General features: G+C 45.6%; 1 long non-coding RNA gene across 1 annotated transcript in view; it reads right to left on the bottom strand.

Annotated features, from left to right (window-relative positions):
• Positions 1-6: 6 nt before the first annotated feature.
• The window catches only part of LOC108444749, a 19,644-nt gene continuing 3,618 nt past the window's right edge, over positions 7-16,032 (bottom strand). The window contains exons 2-3 of the long non-coding RNA XR_001859409.1: positions 12,459-12,553; positions 7-6,481 (exon numbers count right to left, since the gene is read on the bottom strand). This is a non-coding gene — a long non-coding RNA (uncharacterized LOC108444749). The remainder of the gene's footprint in view (positions 6,482-12,458; positions 12,554-16,032) is intronic.

The raw sequence follows: 16,032 nt of genomic DNA, 5'->3' as shown, positions 1-16,032 counted from the left end.
TAAAGATCATAAACAATTAAAGAGCAATGGTTATTGAGTATACTACCCCTGTGATTAGAGCTCCTGAATTTGTTTATCAGGAATGGGATGGGTGCAATGAATAGTGCATAGCCAGAAGCACCCAAATTGTTGATGAATCATGAAGGGCTCTGTCAAAACAGAGCTTGCCTACAAATGGAAATTCTAGTGTCCCTAGCACTACTGGCTGCTCCAAACAGGAAACCTGTACTGTGAATTTCATGGTAAACATCCATCTCCAGCATTTAGCTCTGCCCTTCAGATTTAAGACAGGAGAAGTGAGTTTGTTCAGCCAGAGCCTTTTCAAAGTCCACTACAGAGAACAGGATTCATGATGAGATCTGTTTTTAGGCTGGACTGAATGGTTAACCAGTCTGATTAATAAATACCAGAAGGAGGAAATAACAGGCAAGTTAAACAGAGGAGAAAAATGTCCCCCTACATGGCTAGATAGCAAACATTTACAAGAATTCTGTGCCTTGTGGATAATTCTCCCCAGCTCTTATTTAACATTGTTTTAGAAGACATGATTGCAGCACCTCTAAAGTACAGAGGTAGTGGGATTTTCCATGTCAGTGTGTTCCTGGAGGTTCCCAGCCATTTCCTTCTCTCTTCTCACTTCCTGGAGGAAATGAAAGATGGGACACATGCCAGTTGGCAGGAGTCCTTACTTCAGCAGTATTATCTGATGAAGGATGGTTGGTCATAAAACATTTCTTTTGTTTCCTGGGAAAGTATTATATTTTTATCCATTTACTGTTAAAATTTATGATTTTTAAAAATTAAAAATTATTTCAAAACTTCTCATAGGAAGCACCTGCCATTTTTCCAGCTGTGGCAGAACAGAGACACCCAAGCACTTGTCTGGGTTTGTAAGGAGCTGAAGAGCTGTGTGCTGCAGAAAAGAGAGGTGATTTTAGGTATATGCAAAAAAAAAAATCCCAAGCCAACCAAAATGGTGGAACATCTAGTGGATGGAGGTTTGAGGGAAGATTTTAATGCCTGTGATCCACACTAACCCATCTATGTGAGCATGTTTTTGAGCGTTTAGAAAGTAGAACCTCTGTTCTTCATGCTTGGGAACAGAGTTCCAGAGTGCTACACAGAGCTGACTGCAGGACTATGTGGAGATGCAGGGACAGTCAATAATGCTGTCAAACTCTCTAGCTCAGATACCATCAGGGGCAGAGGAAGGCCCTCCTGGGCCATCTTCCCTGTCATTACCTTGCAATTTGGGAACTCTGGGCCACAGTGACAAGCACAGAGGAAGCAGTTCCCAATTTCAAGTGACCCAGTGTTTTCACACACACGGCCATCACAGCACTGCCTGCAGCACAGATCTGTGATGCTGTTAATCAGGTTAAAGTCATGTAGGTAAGTGGTGACTTAGTCCTTACACATATATACTGGCTTTCAATTTTGTTGCAAGGATCTCTGTATAAAAAGCTGGAAAAGGAATAGGATAACATGAAACTGAGCCTGTTCCTGCTAGAATTCCTGGTGAGTTTAGACTAATGGGAATGTGAAAATATGCTCCATAAAATGGCAAAACAGTCTGCTATTTCTAGAGACTTTTCTCCCCACACTGCCTGCTTAAGCCTCCTCTCCCAGGCCAGACTAACAGATGGCTTCTGGCTGATTCTACCCGCTGAGCTACTGAAATTGATGAACCAAAGGAAAGCCAGTGGGAAGTAATTTTGGGACTCTGTGGTCTATTTCTGCTACACAAAAGCCTATTGCTCCAGCTCCATCCTTAACACAAACGCAGCATGCCCCATCCCTGCATCCAGCAGCTGCCACGTGCTCTCCCCACACAGAGGATGATGGCTTGTGCCCGGCGGGCACTGGGGGGGACAGGCTCCTAGCTGGGACAGGCTCAATAAGGCTCTTGTCTTATTCAGGCTTGTGTTCAGTTGCATCCTGGAGCTCTGGAGCCCTCTGCTCATTCTGACACAAACCTGGGAATGAAAAAGATGACAAGGCACAGGAAATTTTTCTGTGTGAGCAGAAAGGATGTGGAGATTTTTACTGTGCTCTTCCAGCTCAGAGAATTCTGCTAGAAAGGAAAGGTTAGACATTGTTTAAGAATAATTGTTTACTGAGGTCCCAAATATCTAACAATAAACTCAACATTAAAGTCAAAAAGGCAAAACTCAAGGTATTTAATTGCACTGCCAACTGCTGCAGCACATGGAGAGCCAAAGCTGGGTGTCTAACAGGGAGATTGACACTGACCTTTAATGCTGCTGAAAAAAGTTAGTAAGAAAGCTGCTGAATAATATGTTCAGGGATTTTTTTCTTCAGGTATGTGAACAGCTATTAATTTATTTTTGTTTATCTATTTGAAATATTTCTGTAGTTTGGTTGAGCCTTGGTTTGGAAGCAGTTTTTCAAGCTCAATGCAAACATTTGATATTCAAAATTGGAGTAGTGTGGGTATGTTGGATTAGACACATAAACCAGGTGTCATGATTTCTTTGGCCAAATGAATGCAAATCTTGGAAACACTTCAAATGGTCTTTTTCATAGGTTTCAAACTCTAGATAAACATTTGCTAATGACCTCAAATTGACCATGCCAGTAAGCTCATTTGATAAAAAGGCAACAGAAAATGCATACAAAAGGATTGCAAGTACTGCGATCAGTTCAAACACAGATCCAAGCAGAGTATGACACTAAGGAGAGCTCTGTCTGGCAGCACAAAAGTTCAGAGAGTCCTTTCAACAGCACTCATCATTTCCTTAGCCTGCCATGGCTACAACGTGCTGAAATCTGTGGCATGTCTGGGACTCACACGGCCCTGGGCACTGTGCAGCTCTATCATCACAGGCTGTTATCACTGTGGATGTACTAAGTAACACTGCAAACGCACAGGGCCTGCCACAGGAAGGTAGTTCTGCATCAGAGTGTGCTCATGAATTCATCTGTTCTTCCAAACAAATTAATCCAAAGTATTATTCACTCTGCCAAAGGATTGATCTGCCCTGCTGCTGGGAACACACACGTGCCTGGGCAGTACCAACTCCAGTCCTGCAGCAGTGCCTGGATGTCTCCTTGCAGGCTGCAGCACTTCCACATCATCCAGAAATTTTGCTGCCTGTAGTTTTAAGCACTTTGCCTGGCTTTCACTTCTGTGCAAAGCACCCACCCCACTAATGCACTCACTGCACGCCTCAGTCCTATGGCTGAACAGGACCTACAACAGAAATGAGCCAGGGGTTACAGAGATACTCATACAGTGAATGAACATTTTACATTTTCAGCCTAAAAATATATTTGTGCCAAAGTCTTTTTGACGCTCTTTTCCATAAGCTCTGTTTGCTCCCCATTGTCTGGCTGCAAGGGAAGGTGGAGAAGCTCATGCAAACATGAGACAACAGGACCTACTACTCTCATACAGTGCCGTAGCTCTTCCACAAACACCAAAAAACACGCAGACAACTATAGGAACTTTCCAATGTCAGAAAATAAAAAAGCAAAGCCTCACGAACAATGAAAGTTTGTAAAATCTCTGAATGAAAAAAGCCTGTCCTCCTCAGAGCCTTCACCCTAAACTGCCCATGCCCTCTGCAACCCCTCAGTCCCCAGCCCTGGCTACTGAGCACAGCACTGCCAGGGAAGACAGTCCCTGTAAGACAGGGGCTGTAGCCTGACTGCAAGCAGTCACCCCTCATCCAAAAGGTGATGCTCAGAGCCCAGATGGCTCTGTTCATACAGCCCCTGGCTGGCCCTTAGTGACACACGGGGCCAGACACACCAGGGAGAGGAGCTGTAGGTGCAGGCCACATTCACAATAAAATCTCCCAAGCGCACATTTTATCTCTCAATCATAACATCAAGCTCCTTTCATTGGACACCTACTTTTTTATTTTCAGTCTATCTGTAAAAACATGAAGTCTTTTTTTTGTGGCATGGTGGAAATGAAAGCACACAGAACCTGATATTTAAAGTGTAAGACATGTTGGTTTAATCCTGTCAGGACTTTAATGTAGATTATATAGGGACAGGCAATGACCAGAGGGAGGGAGAGAGGTGTAAATAATCCAGAGGAGTGTGGACTTGTTGGCAGGGTGGATTTATGTCCTGTCTTAATAAAGTGTCCTTTCATCTCTGGAACCTGGGCTCAGAAGCCAGTCTAGACAGGAATTAATGGGGCTCCTTCTCCACTTACAGATCTCAAGGTTTCCCAACACTGAGAGCTCAATCAGCCATGGATACTGTTTTTTCCAGTGAGCTTTTAAACACAAGTTCTGACCATTCACCGAAAAGGGTCTGCTGCTAGGCCAGGAGATAAATTAAACTCACTTTCTACAGCAATTTTTATGTGATTACCCACCCTAAGATGAAGCCAAGCAATTGTAAGCCTGTTGTAAGGAGATAGAGTAGTGCATGCCAAGAAGATATTAGTGTGCATTGGTATGGACCAGGACTTGGTTCTGCCTGGAAACCATGCCCAGGAACATGAGTTACTCAGGGTGATCCAGCACTAGGGCCTGCAGATGCTGACTTGTGTGAAACCTCCTGCAGTGAAGGAAAATTGTTGACTTCTTTTCTGCTTGCAGTAAACCTTCCCTTCTGTTTATTTGTCTCCCTGAGGGGTCCAAAAGAGTAGGTGGGGATGGAGCATTCAAACGCATTTCCTGGTAAAGGATCTGGGATTTCACTGGAGTGTGCTGTAAGCAAAAATGTACATGACCAGTGGGATTTAAAGCATTTAAAGCAAAATTCTTTGGAGAAAGGTTTGTTAAGGATTATAATTTATTGAACTCTTTAATTGCTTTTCCTGGGAAAAGGTCACATCTTAATCTCTCATCTCCAGCTATACACAAGGACCCCCAGATGCAGAGAAATTCAGCTCCTAATTTTACATCTGTTTAATTTTCAACAATAGGAGACAGGGAGCAGCAGGATGCACTGCCAGCTATTAGGGAGCCCTTTTATTATGCAAAATTTGGATCTTGTCTAAGTACAAGGCCTCCAATGAGTAAAGACAGAGCCAGTTAAAGGACAGGAACAGGAGAACAAAGTGGTCTCCAAAGGCACAGCAAGAGGTAAGAGCCCACTGTATGCGGTGATGGACAATGTGACAGGTTCTCTTCCCAGGGTATTTCTTCTACAGACATTTGGACAGTACAGACAGAAGTGGCCAAAGAACTTCCTTCTGGGAGCTCAGTAGCTGCTGGCTAGGCAGAAGGACTGTAATTTGTAAACTCTTAAATTAAGATATACAAAAGTCACAGGCAATATGTAAGCAGTCCTCTGCATGATATTTTATTCTGTTTATATAGCTTAGCACTCAGAATGAAAAAACAGTGACGTCTCTTAATGATATTTGCCCTGGGCTGCCTGCACCATGCCCAGGGCAGCAGGAGCCCTCTCCTTCCTTCTCCTCTTCCCTGCAGGGTCAGTTTGTTACACAAGCTCACAGCTCTGCTCCATGAGGATCCTGTGCCTAGGGAAGGAAGGGTGGCAGAACCTTTGTGTTTGAGGAATGATGGCTGCAGGAGCATGGGTGATACGCCCAGCTCCATTCATTAAATAGCAATTGCCCTCTTTGCCCCAACCCAGGAATCTCCTGGGACTTCCTCACAAAGCAGGAGCCACTGCCAGAGGATGTGATTTAAATGAGCTCCAGACCAAAATGCAAGATAGCTCCTGGCCTGGTGAAAACCAAGGTTCCCTCTGTGTGCAAGAACCAGCAGTGAGACCCCAGGAGAGGAAGCACCCAGGCTCAGTTAGCTCACTTCAGGATTATACACTTCTTAGCACCTGCTGAGCTGTGCTGCCTGTCCCAAGAGGAACTCCTCAGCTACAGCAGGAAGCCTTACAGGGGTTGGAAGTAAGGGTGTGGAAGAAGATCAAGGGCTGCTTTGTCATGCAGGGTTTTGTGCATTAGTGGAATTCATTAGTGGAGGCTGATAATAAAGAGCAGTAATAAAGTGTGTCAGACCACCCTGCGCCTGCAGAGCTGTGCTGAGCCAGGCTGTGGCAGGGCGCAGCTTCGGGCTCTCCTAGCTCATATCTCAATCTGCAGCCAGAGCACAGCAGCAGTCGTGGAGATCCAAACCAGATGCCACCTCTCAGCCTCAAGCAGAGCTAATATCAACCAGTGCAGCCCTGTGGTCCCAGATGTGTTCTCCCAAGCCACTCCCCTGGGCCAGCCATGACTAGGTTGGAGCACGAAGCAGTGCAGGCAGTGAAGGGATGTGCAGAGTGAACTTTACCCCTCACTGCTTCAGTCCCAAGCATGTGTCATCTCCATGAAGGCAGGCTGTGCTTCTTTCTGCCAGGTCCCACTCCACAGACAATTTATAAGATGGCACAGGCTCTTCTGAGATTGTATTGTGGATGCCCTGGTGTGTTTTGGGCTCTGTGCTAGCCAGCTTTTGGTTCACAGCTTCAGTCTTGCCCAGGGCTGGGTGTTGCAGTGTCAAAAGAGTAGAGCCAGGGTGGCAACAGAGCTCTGTGGAACAGAGGAGAAATCCCCCATTATACACCCCCTCCTAAGAGCTCACATGGCAATCTAAAACTTCCCACTCCCTGTTAGGTAAGAAGACACAGAGAAGTGGATGGGAGGTGGATGGCATTTCATGTGTTGGGACAGCTGGGCCCAGTTCCCTGTGGGTGGCACAACCAACCACGCTGTGTGCAACTGATGAGGGTCTTGCTGCTACCCCTACACCACCTCACTGCCCTGCAGCCCCTTCCGTCCTCTCAGGAAAACTCGATGCTCTCTTAGGGATGTGTCAGTAAAGGACCAGCCTGCAAGGCCTGTATTCACAACCCTTTTAGCATAGCATCTGCATCTGTTGTCTGCCAGGCAGGTGAAGGTGTCAGGGACAAGCCCTGAGACACTTTTTCACAGCGCTATCTTTGCAGTTGTTGAGCCCAGTAGCATGCCAGTAGCATGCACACAAGGCAGCCTTTTCCCCTGTCAATGCCTTGGGAAGCTGTCACCTGGTACTCCAGCATCACTGACACCTGTCCCCTTCTGCCCCTGCTGCCTGCAGCTCTGCCACTGCCTGGGCACAGGGCTGAGGGGGGGCACGAGGGGCGGGGCTGGGCTTTCAAAGGAGTGGTATGGGTTTATGGCCCCCCAGATTGCACGAGCAATTTGCACAACTGAGCAAGAGGCCGTCCATTGAGGACCAAAAGGGACTGGCCTGAGCTCTTCCTCCCACCTGCACCGTCCCCTCCAGTGTCTTGCAGATGCTAATGGGCTGTGGGGGAGGCTGCCTCCAGACTCAGGGATGCCTGTGGTGAATTTTCCTGGCTTCCTTAGCTTTGACAAGCATTCATTAAACAAATCTCAGAGCTATGTGTCCACAGCAGCTGCAGGTGTTTGGACCCCAGGTCCAGTGTTGGACCCAGCACTGCTGGGCTCATGGTGTACTTGTAGGGAGGACAAGGGAAGATAGCGAGTGAGGAAATGTGAAGACATCTCAAAAGTGTGAGCTGGATTGGATGGACTCTACACCGTAATGAGACAAACATGGCCTGTGCCCTGGGAGGAAACTAGCCCAGCAGAGGTGGCTGCTCTTGTCTAGGTTGGTCAGGATCAGAAATGAGAGGAGCTGTAAAAGCCATGATACTCCATAAACCATGCATACTCACAGACCTCTACCCTATCAAAGTGAAGGACCTGGGAGCAGAGGAGTCCCACGTCCACTTTCTTTAGTCTCCCTTAATACTTGGCACTTCAGTCCCACTGCGAACTACCTGCTCACCTTTGAGGACAGTCGCCACTAACTCTCACTTTCAATCAAATGAGAGGTGTCAGAGTGTGCCAGTGAAGGATGGGTCCTCTCTGGCGGTGTCCTTCAGGCTCCACAGAGTGCCATTCCAGTGCTGGCCTGCTGCCTTGAGCACAACATAATGACAAGAGAGAATCCCAGCTCAGGGGAAGGGGATCTTGATTATCTTCATAGGGACAGACATGGGAGACCAGTGTGAGAAAAAGGAGTGGGGAGCGATGGATCCACAGTCCATGGGCAGCAGTGAAGTCTCCCCAGATGGACCTGCATTCAGCCAGTGACAATTGAACCTTTGGTCCCAAAGGAACAACTGTTTCGGGAGTTTGAACCAAAGTGAGTTGAAAATTGTCGTTAATCACTGACCCCTGTGATGTTGAAAGAGCTGCATTAGGGAGGAGGTGCGTCCATGAAACAAAAGCCTACAATTCCATTCCAACGGTGATTAAATGGACAGAGGCTGTGTCCTGCAATGCAGCATTATGGAAGACAAGGCAAACAAGATTAACCCACATTGACAAGGCATTTATCCATGGCTAAGAAGAGACCCACGCCACAGCATCTCTGTCCCACAAGTTTACACCAGCCCACAAGAGTCTAATCCCTCATGGCCTGTCAAGCTATTAGGCAAATCTCTGGCTCTCATTTGCCTAATCCAATAGCTCCCAGCTTCATAAGAAAGACCTCCTAGGGGGCCTTAACAACCATGTTTGTTAGGCCTTATATAAGTAAACAAAGCTCTTAAAGCCGAACAGCTTCCTCTTCCATCTGGGATCCCAACACTAGCTTAACCTGGAGATAAAACCAACCACACTCAGGGAAGGAGGATGTGTTTATAACAGGTTGAGTTCTGCCTCCACAATAAGCAGCACCTGAAGGATTTTGCCATCGCTAGCTCTACACTTAACACTCACTGCAGAGTTGCCAGGTGCCTTCATATCATCAAGGATTTATTGCATAGTGAGATCACAGTGCTCATTCCCTGTTCTGCCAGCTTCAGTGGAGGAATAAGCAGTGGTAAAGCATCCTTTCAAGACCAAGATGTTTTGTGTCCATGTGTGAACATCACCAGGAGACCAAACACTTTCATGGGTTTGTACACCTGGATCTACAAATGCTTTATTGGAAAACCTCTAAATTTAATTTTTCTGAATCCTACCACTGGAAGAGATACCTCTGACATTACACAGGGTGCGGGTATTAGCTAGTCCTTGAATTTGAGGTCACCACTACCACTGCTCTAGAGATATACCCCTCCCAGGTGCTTTGGCCAAAGATCCAAACTGTCTTCAAGCTCTCTGGATCTCCTGGGGCTGAGAGCTACTCCTATCTCTGACACATCATTAATAATGTCCTTGACAATGTGGTTTGCTCCACAGACAGGTGAATCTTTAGAGAGGGTTCAGGCAGATGAATAGTTACTTAAGGCTTGGCTGCCTAGTCTTAGCCAGGCTTCTGGGGATTTGCAAACTAAACTGGAAATAACACAGAAACAGGTTTCCTAAGGGGCCTTCCCATACAGCTCAGGTGAGGTTGGGGTCAGGAAGCCATAATCTCATTTTCTGCCACTTTCTCCACCAAGTGCATTTGCAAAGGCAGAGCTGAGAGAGCACACTTTAAGGAGAAACACACAGCAAACAACAGGTCCAGTGAACAGGAGCACTAGGACAAACACCTCAATGAAAGAAAACCCATGGGCAGTTCACTGCCTGCCCCGACCTTAGGCAATTTGGAGATGACCAGGTTGTGGAAGTAGCAGAAGAGCTCTGTGGAGAGACCACAGGCAACACCTGAAGATGCAGGATGAGCCTTTGTCATGCTGTCAGGACTATCCATCTCCACCTTCACTCTTCCACCATGTGCACAATAATTTCAAGGGACAGGGCAAGACTGAAAAATTGAGCATTTTCACTTTAAAATATAAAAAGGCTTCAAGATGTTTTTGGCCATTTGAACTGCCAGCCTTTGCACTTGCCCAACCTCCAGGGATGCAAGTATGAAATATTACATGTTTTCCATCAGTCTGGAGTGGACTACCCTCAGAGATTGGTGGTGAGCAGGGACCTGATCTGGAACTGTAAATCCTTCACACCCACCAGCTGAACAGCTGTTCAGGTTAGGTCTCATTTATATGCAAAGCAGTTCAGCCATCAGCAAAGATCTCTAATGATGCAAATCAGTCGTGTGTCATCCTAGCAATGAAAGTCAAGGGAGCCCTTACTTGCTTGAATCCAGCACATTTCAGCAAAAGTGCCATTTAATAAAAGAATGGGAATTTTTACTGTGGAGTATGGCCCACCACCCTCAGTCACTTTCCAGCTGAGATCACAGCTAAATCACTTATCTCTACATTTTCATACAAATCTGATTATCCTGGAACAGCTAATTGTTTCGTAAGTGCCACTTGGAAGCTATCCATTTCTAACACAAGTAAAGAAATGGCACTATAAAACTGTCTGCCTTTGCCATGAGTCACTTTAGCACATAGGATGAATATTTGGCACTCTTCACTTTTTCAGATTAACTCGCATATTTATTTTGGAAGATAAAAAATTGACTGCTTTAATTCCTTCCCATCAGAATTCCTCATATTTGCTTAGCTTATTGAAACTTTTTAAATAGACCTTACAGTATGTATGTTATATAGTGACTGCTGATGGAGGAGACATTCACATCTCCTTTCATGTAAAGAAAAAGCTGAAAAATATCTATGAGAGCATTTGATATTTCATTAAGAGAGTCAGTAAACCCTACAGATTATGTCACCTGCCATGAAGAAGAGTTTCATCCCTTTGGCTGAGGCTGCAGAAACATCCAGCAGGGACATAAATTCAGTGTCTTCTGGATGCAGTATGTGTTTCTCTTACAAAGAAAAATTTTAGCATGTTGCAATTAAATTTCTTAAAGACCCATTCTGAGCTAGGTGAGGAAAACCCCTGAGAAAGAAAAGAGGGTTCTGGGCTTCAGAAAGCAAGATTTCCTCAGCTGTTCACTCAGTCTCATGAAAAAGTAGTTATACACCTTTGCAAAAGGATGTTGCTTAGCCTGAGTAAAAGAATTCTATGTATTGTCCCATGTGACCACATACATAAGCTAAAGTCTAAAAGACCAGCCAAATTTAGCTCAGCATCAGTTATAGTTTATTAACATCTTTGGACTACCATCTAAAACAAAAAAGTAATGTTCTAGGTGGGCCTGATCTAAATGTCATATCCAGGAGCTGAAACAAAGAGTTCTGACTTCTGAAACAAAAAGGTTTGCATTTTGCCATATAGAATCCTGCAGGGTGGAGAGACTGCAGGAAAAAGAAACTACGAAAGTCCTGGGCATCTCCCAAAGTACCATCAGAGATCTAGGACAAGGGATGTGTCTCTATGCTATGTATTCTGGGTCAAGCCACTTATCCCAGTCTTCAAAATGTGGCATTAATTAATGAATAGCCGGGGAAGAAATTGCAGAGCAATGTAAACAAGTGGTGTATCATTACAAGAAAGGCTTGTATCAAAGCTTAATATTTTTGTAAATGTAGGCTAAATTGCTCTATACAGTGACCTAACAAAAGACTTAAAAGCTATAGGAAATCAGAGGTACTTCATGCAGACAGGAGCCTTCCATTCTAAAAGACTCTGCCTCTGCAAGGATCTACGTGCCCTCCATTCCTATGAACTGCAATGAGAGCTGTGGGTGCTCCTCCCTCCCTAGATCGAAGCCTAAAATTGTCAATTAGGAAAACAAATGTGGGTACTAGACATCTTTTTGTGAGTGTCAGTTCGGCAATCACTTTATTACAAGTAATTTTAGTATTGAATGTAGTGCAATTTAGGTAATTTAGCAAAGTACAATGATGGATTGAAGTGCCTGGTGATAGACATTTATTTCACCTTCTGAAACACAATTATTATGCACTTTACTCAATAATCGTATCTTATTCCAACTCAAATACACGTTGTGTAGTTCTTTAAGCTGTAGAATCATAGCAATTAGAGAGGGAAATGGCTGATTAGGTCACTGATTCCAGGATCTTGCCAGCCCACGAATTTTCCCTGCCCTATATCAGCTAGAGTTTTCCCCAAACTCCTTTCTTTTACATGTTTTAGTGATGAGGATATTCATTAAAAAAAAAAAAAAAAAAAAGAAGGGAAAAAAAAGGAGACTTTAACCACAGTCAAAAGATTCAGCCTTTTACTGCAGAAAATCCTGAATTTTCACAGTGGGAAGGGTCTGAGGGGTTTTTACTTTCTTCTTATGGCAGATGGCTGAAATGCTTTCAGCCAGAATGCTCCTCAATGACCTTTTTTCATGGAAGCAGCTTTGCTGAAAAAATTGCCCAGTTTCCCATCTAAGTCAAAAGTATAAGTCCTGCTTTTCAGGCTGAAATTCCTCTTATTCCTTTTTGCCTAATCATAGCTTAATATTTAGCATTTGCTAAAACAGAAATAGAAAGAAAAATGAGCCTGACTGAAATTTTACTCAAGAAAAGCCACCATTCCTGACCTATACTGGCAGAGGGGTGGTTGGAATGTGGTTTCCACTGGTCATTTTAGAAAGCTCACCTGCCCAAGCCATCTCACTGCTTGAAGACCAGGGACCATTCTGCTGTCAAATGCTGGGTGTCTCTCACCACATCCCAGCACAGGGGAACTGAGCAGACACCCAGAACCTCTCATTTTATTACATGGACAGACATACCTGCTGGAATGTCCTATGGAAACGGGACTTGTGGTGCTGGCTTTGTGCCCTCTCTGCGTTTATCTGTGGGTAGTATCCTTAAGAGCAGGTGCAACCTATGGAAACAGCACATCTTAAATAAAAAAAAGAATTTCTTGAGAAAGCAGGCTTTCAACATGAACTCACGGAGACAGAGCAGGGGGGAGCTGCACATGCAGCCGACACCCTCATGGGGTGGCCACCCCTGACAAGTGTGGCCCAGCTGTGGATGGGCCAGTGAGGCATTGCCCAGGCTTGGCAGGGCCAGCAGTGCCCTCAGGGTTTGCCATGCAGCCAGCACCAGCAGAGGACACCACGCTCAGACACAGGATATGACAGGCTCTCCTATCACGGATAAGCTCAATTGATGATTAAAAAGGAAAGAAATGTGTGATTTTTCCAGACAACTCAGCCAAGCAAGTAGAGCCACAGCTTCTGTCATCTATCCATAAGCCCAGTTCTCACTCAATTGTCCAGCTCAAGAAGCAGCTTCAGCTACATGCTTTTGGAGTCAACAGACGTCTCCTGGGGTAAAATACTTTCTGTGTATTAAACTCAGCCTCATGATGTCCTTTTCCCCTGCATCTCACCAGCTCCCTGAGCCTTCTTGCCTGGTTATCCTCTGTTAAGGTTATCCTGTGACTGAGCTGCACACAGGGACCTGAGTACAAAGATGCACTGGTACAACTGACCCAAAATTAAGCATCAAACTTCTTCTGTTGAATTTCAGAGTTTTCTGAGGCTTTAGCCACAGAGTGAATGCCTGTGAATCTGGATACTGGGGGGAAAATTCCCCTGGTGCAACTGTCGGGTGCCATTCAACTCCAGCCATGAAATCACAACATTTACTTTGTAGGGCTGTGCCTGTGTCTTGTCAGAGGCACAGCCTCTCACAGCACAGGAACAGGCTCTGTTCCCAGCTCTACCACAGACTTCCCACATCTGTCTGGAAAAAAATCACTGAGAAGCACATCTGAAAAAATGTTACACGCTCAGCTCCAGACATTTGATCTAACACCTGGCCTAGCTCTCAGCAGCACTGGACACTGCAAACACTGTTGGGCTCGACTGGGGCACTTGTAAAATCCAGACCTGATGGATGCAGTGGGGATGGAGGGAACATCTGCTTCTTCACTGCACTACACAGACTTCACACTAAGGTACATTTTCAGTGGAGCTGTGTACAAGTCAAACCAGTTAAACCAGCGAACAGTTGCTCTTTGTTCTGCACACATGCCAGAAATTAAAAACTCTCACAGTTTGGCACCAAGAAGACAGAGACCCAAAGCTAGTGACTGTATTTGGAAACAGGAGACATAAACTCTTTTAGTTCTGTTTAGCCACGTGTAAACAGAGGATGTGAATTCCTGCCTGGTACTTAGGACGCCCAGGCATTTGGAAAGCACTGAGGGCATCCCATAGATGACATAAAAAGCTGCTTGCAATTCTTCTGTTTTAAAAAAGTCAGTGAGGTGCTGGCTGGACACTAGTAATGTTTTCTCTGTCAAGCACAAAATAAGATACTGTTGCTCACGCTATAAAACAAATTACTGTTGAGCATACTGAATACAGGGGCTGCTTTTTGACATTTCATCTGGTGTGCTCTATCCTGTCCTAGACAAAGGAGAAGTATGTGGAAACAGTTGAAAACTGGAGATAGCTTTAAAAGAAGAGAAATACAAAGTTTCAAAAACGTTTTTCTGCCTTGCCGGGTTTATTTGCACATAGCTCTCCCTGTAGAAGTTTTGAGGAGGAATTGTGACAGTGTTTGCATTTGACAGGTGCCTTGTTGGGGCAGCACACCTGTGTCGCACGATCACTGCACACAGCAGAGCTGAGCAGCTCTGCAGTGATGGTTTGTGAGAAAGGAGCACAGGACCTCACGCTTCAGCAGGTATCCATGGTCTGGATGTGGCATCTCAGCCGAGGAGGCAGAAAGATGCTGGTTGTTCACTGTCCATCAGTCCTGATGCTGTAATTTTGCTGGTGTCCCAGGAGCTGTGTCTTCCACTGCAAGAGACCTGGGGATGGGTTTGATGGGTGATGTTTGCTGCCATGGGGAGAAGAGCAACATCAGACCTCCTCCTGCATGAGGGTGATCACAGGTAGCAAGGGTGCTACATGCAAGCAAGGGTGCCTGTTGCTCCCCATCTCTCAGGGGCCAGTCAGGCAGTACATGGCCCTCACTGTCACACTCCACCAAGTCTGCTGGGACATGCCATGACCAAGGATCACTCCTCATCAGCGCTTTTTCAAATAAGCAAAAAAGATTGAAATGTCAAATAAAATAGAGTAAGGAAAGAAAAGAGGCATCTTGTCTTCCTCTTATCTCCTTCATTCCCAGGAGTCTCTGATGCCTTAAAAGAGTGGTAACCTTTCTGAAAGCAAACATTTTTGATAAATGATACAGTTATTTATTTTGCAGAAAGCTGAAATAAGTCATGAGGCCGTTTTCAAAGTAACACAGCATCTAACAAAGAGAATCATTGGCAATTTACTGCACGACACTCCATTTATCTCAGAGGAAGAAAGACCTTGTTAGAACCTCTCAGGATTTGAACATGTAATTCCACCAAACCAAAGGCTTTGAAACCTGAAGTTCAGCAGTTTTCTCCCTGAAGATAAAGCTAGGTTTTCCTGTTCCCCATGAATCAGCACAGCCCTTCAGGCTGCTGTGGAACATGACCTGCCCACTACGCAAGAAACACCAGCATCCATACATCCCATCAGCAAGAGGTGACCAATGCAATTGTGCAGCCATCCATGCCACCAACTGCTCCTGCTGGTGCTCTCAGGTTGGATGGTGAGGATAAGGGAATGATATCTGGCATGTGAGATGCCTGCTGCACACTTCCTAGTTACTCCACTGTTTGTGATCACTTCAGCTTCTCCTAAGGCATCTGACAAGCAATCAGAGTTATTTTCCTTGCCTAAACTCCCAGCTTTGCCTCTTGCTGCCCCTGCTAGGGTATGCTTTAATGATACACCAGAAGAAATACATGTGCACCCAGAAGCAATTGCAGGGGCCACCAGTGCCATCACATTGCAAGATTTTAAGCAGAAGATGATAAACTTGGAGCTGATCTGTTCAACCTACATCCCCTCTGCCCACCCCAGGACCCTGGCATTTGTCCTGCAGCTGAAAATGCAAATGCAAATGCAATCAGACAAATGCAGTCTTTACAGCTTGGATCAGCACTTGCCTCCTCCAGGAAGTGTGACCCCATCGCTCTGACTGTAGGTTCTGATGCAACAGCCAGCCATTGCACCAGCAAGGACCTCAGAGACAGCCCAGGGCTACACTATCATGATGAGATAAACACCCTGAATTGCTCAATAGATCCTATGATGATCTGAGGGTGGAAGGACTGTGCTTTCATATTCTGCTCTGCTGACTATCACACCCATGACCAGCAAACCCACAGTGACCCTAAAGGACTGCAGTCCCTTGGGGCATGGCAGCCATCCTTGAGGGAGTGACCCTGAGCCAGGCTGCGTGCAGACATCCCCATGCTGCCAGGAAGGGCTGGCTGTGGACACGCAGCTGCTCCCCCAG

This window comes from Corvus brachyrhynchos, unplaced genomic scaffold, assembly GCF_000691975.1.
Source record: "Corvus brachyrhynchos isolate BGI_N302 unplaced genomic scaffold, ASM69197v1 scaffold221, whole genome shotgun sequence".
Classification (NCBI taxonomy): Eukaryota; Metazoa; Chordata; class Aves; order Passeriformes; family Corvidae; genus Corvus; species Corvus brachyrhynchos.
This window is presented reverse-complemented; position numbering and strand designations above follow the sequence as displayed.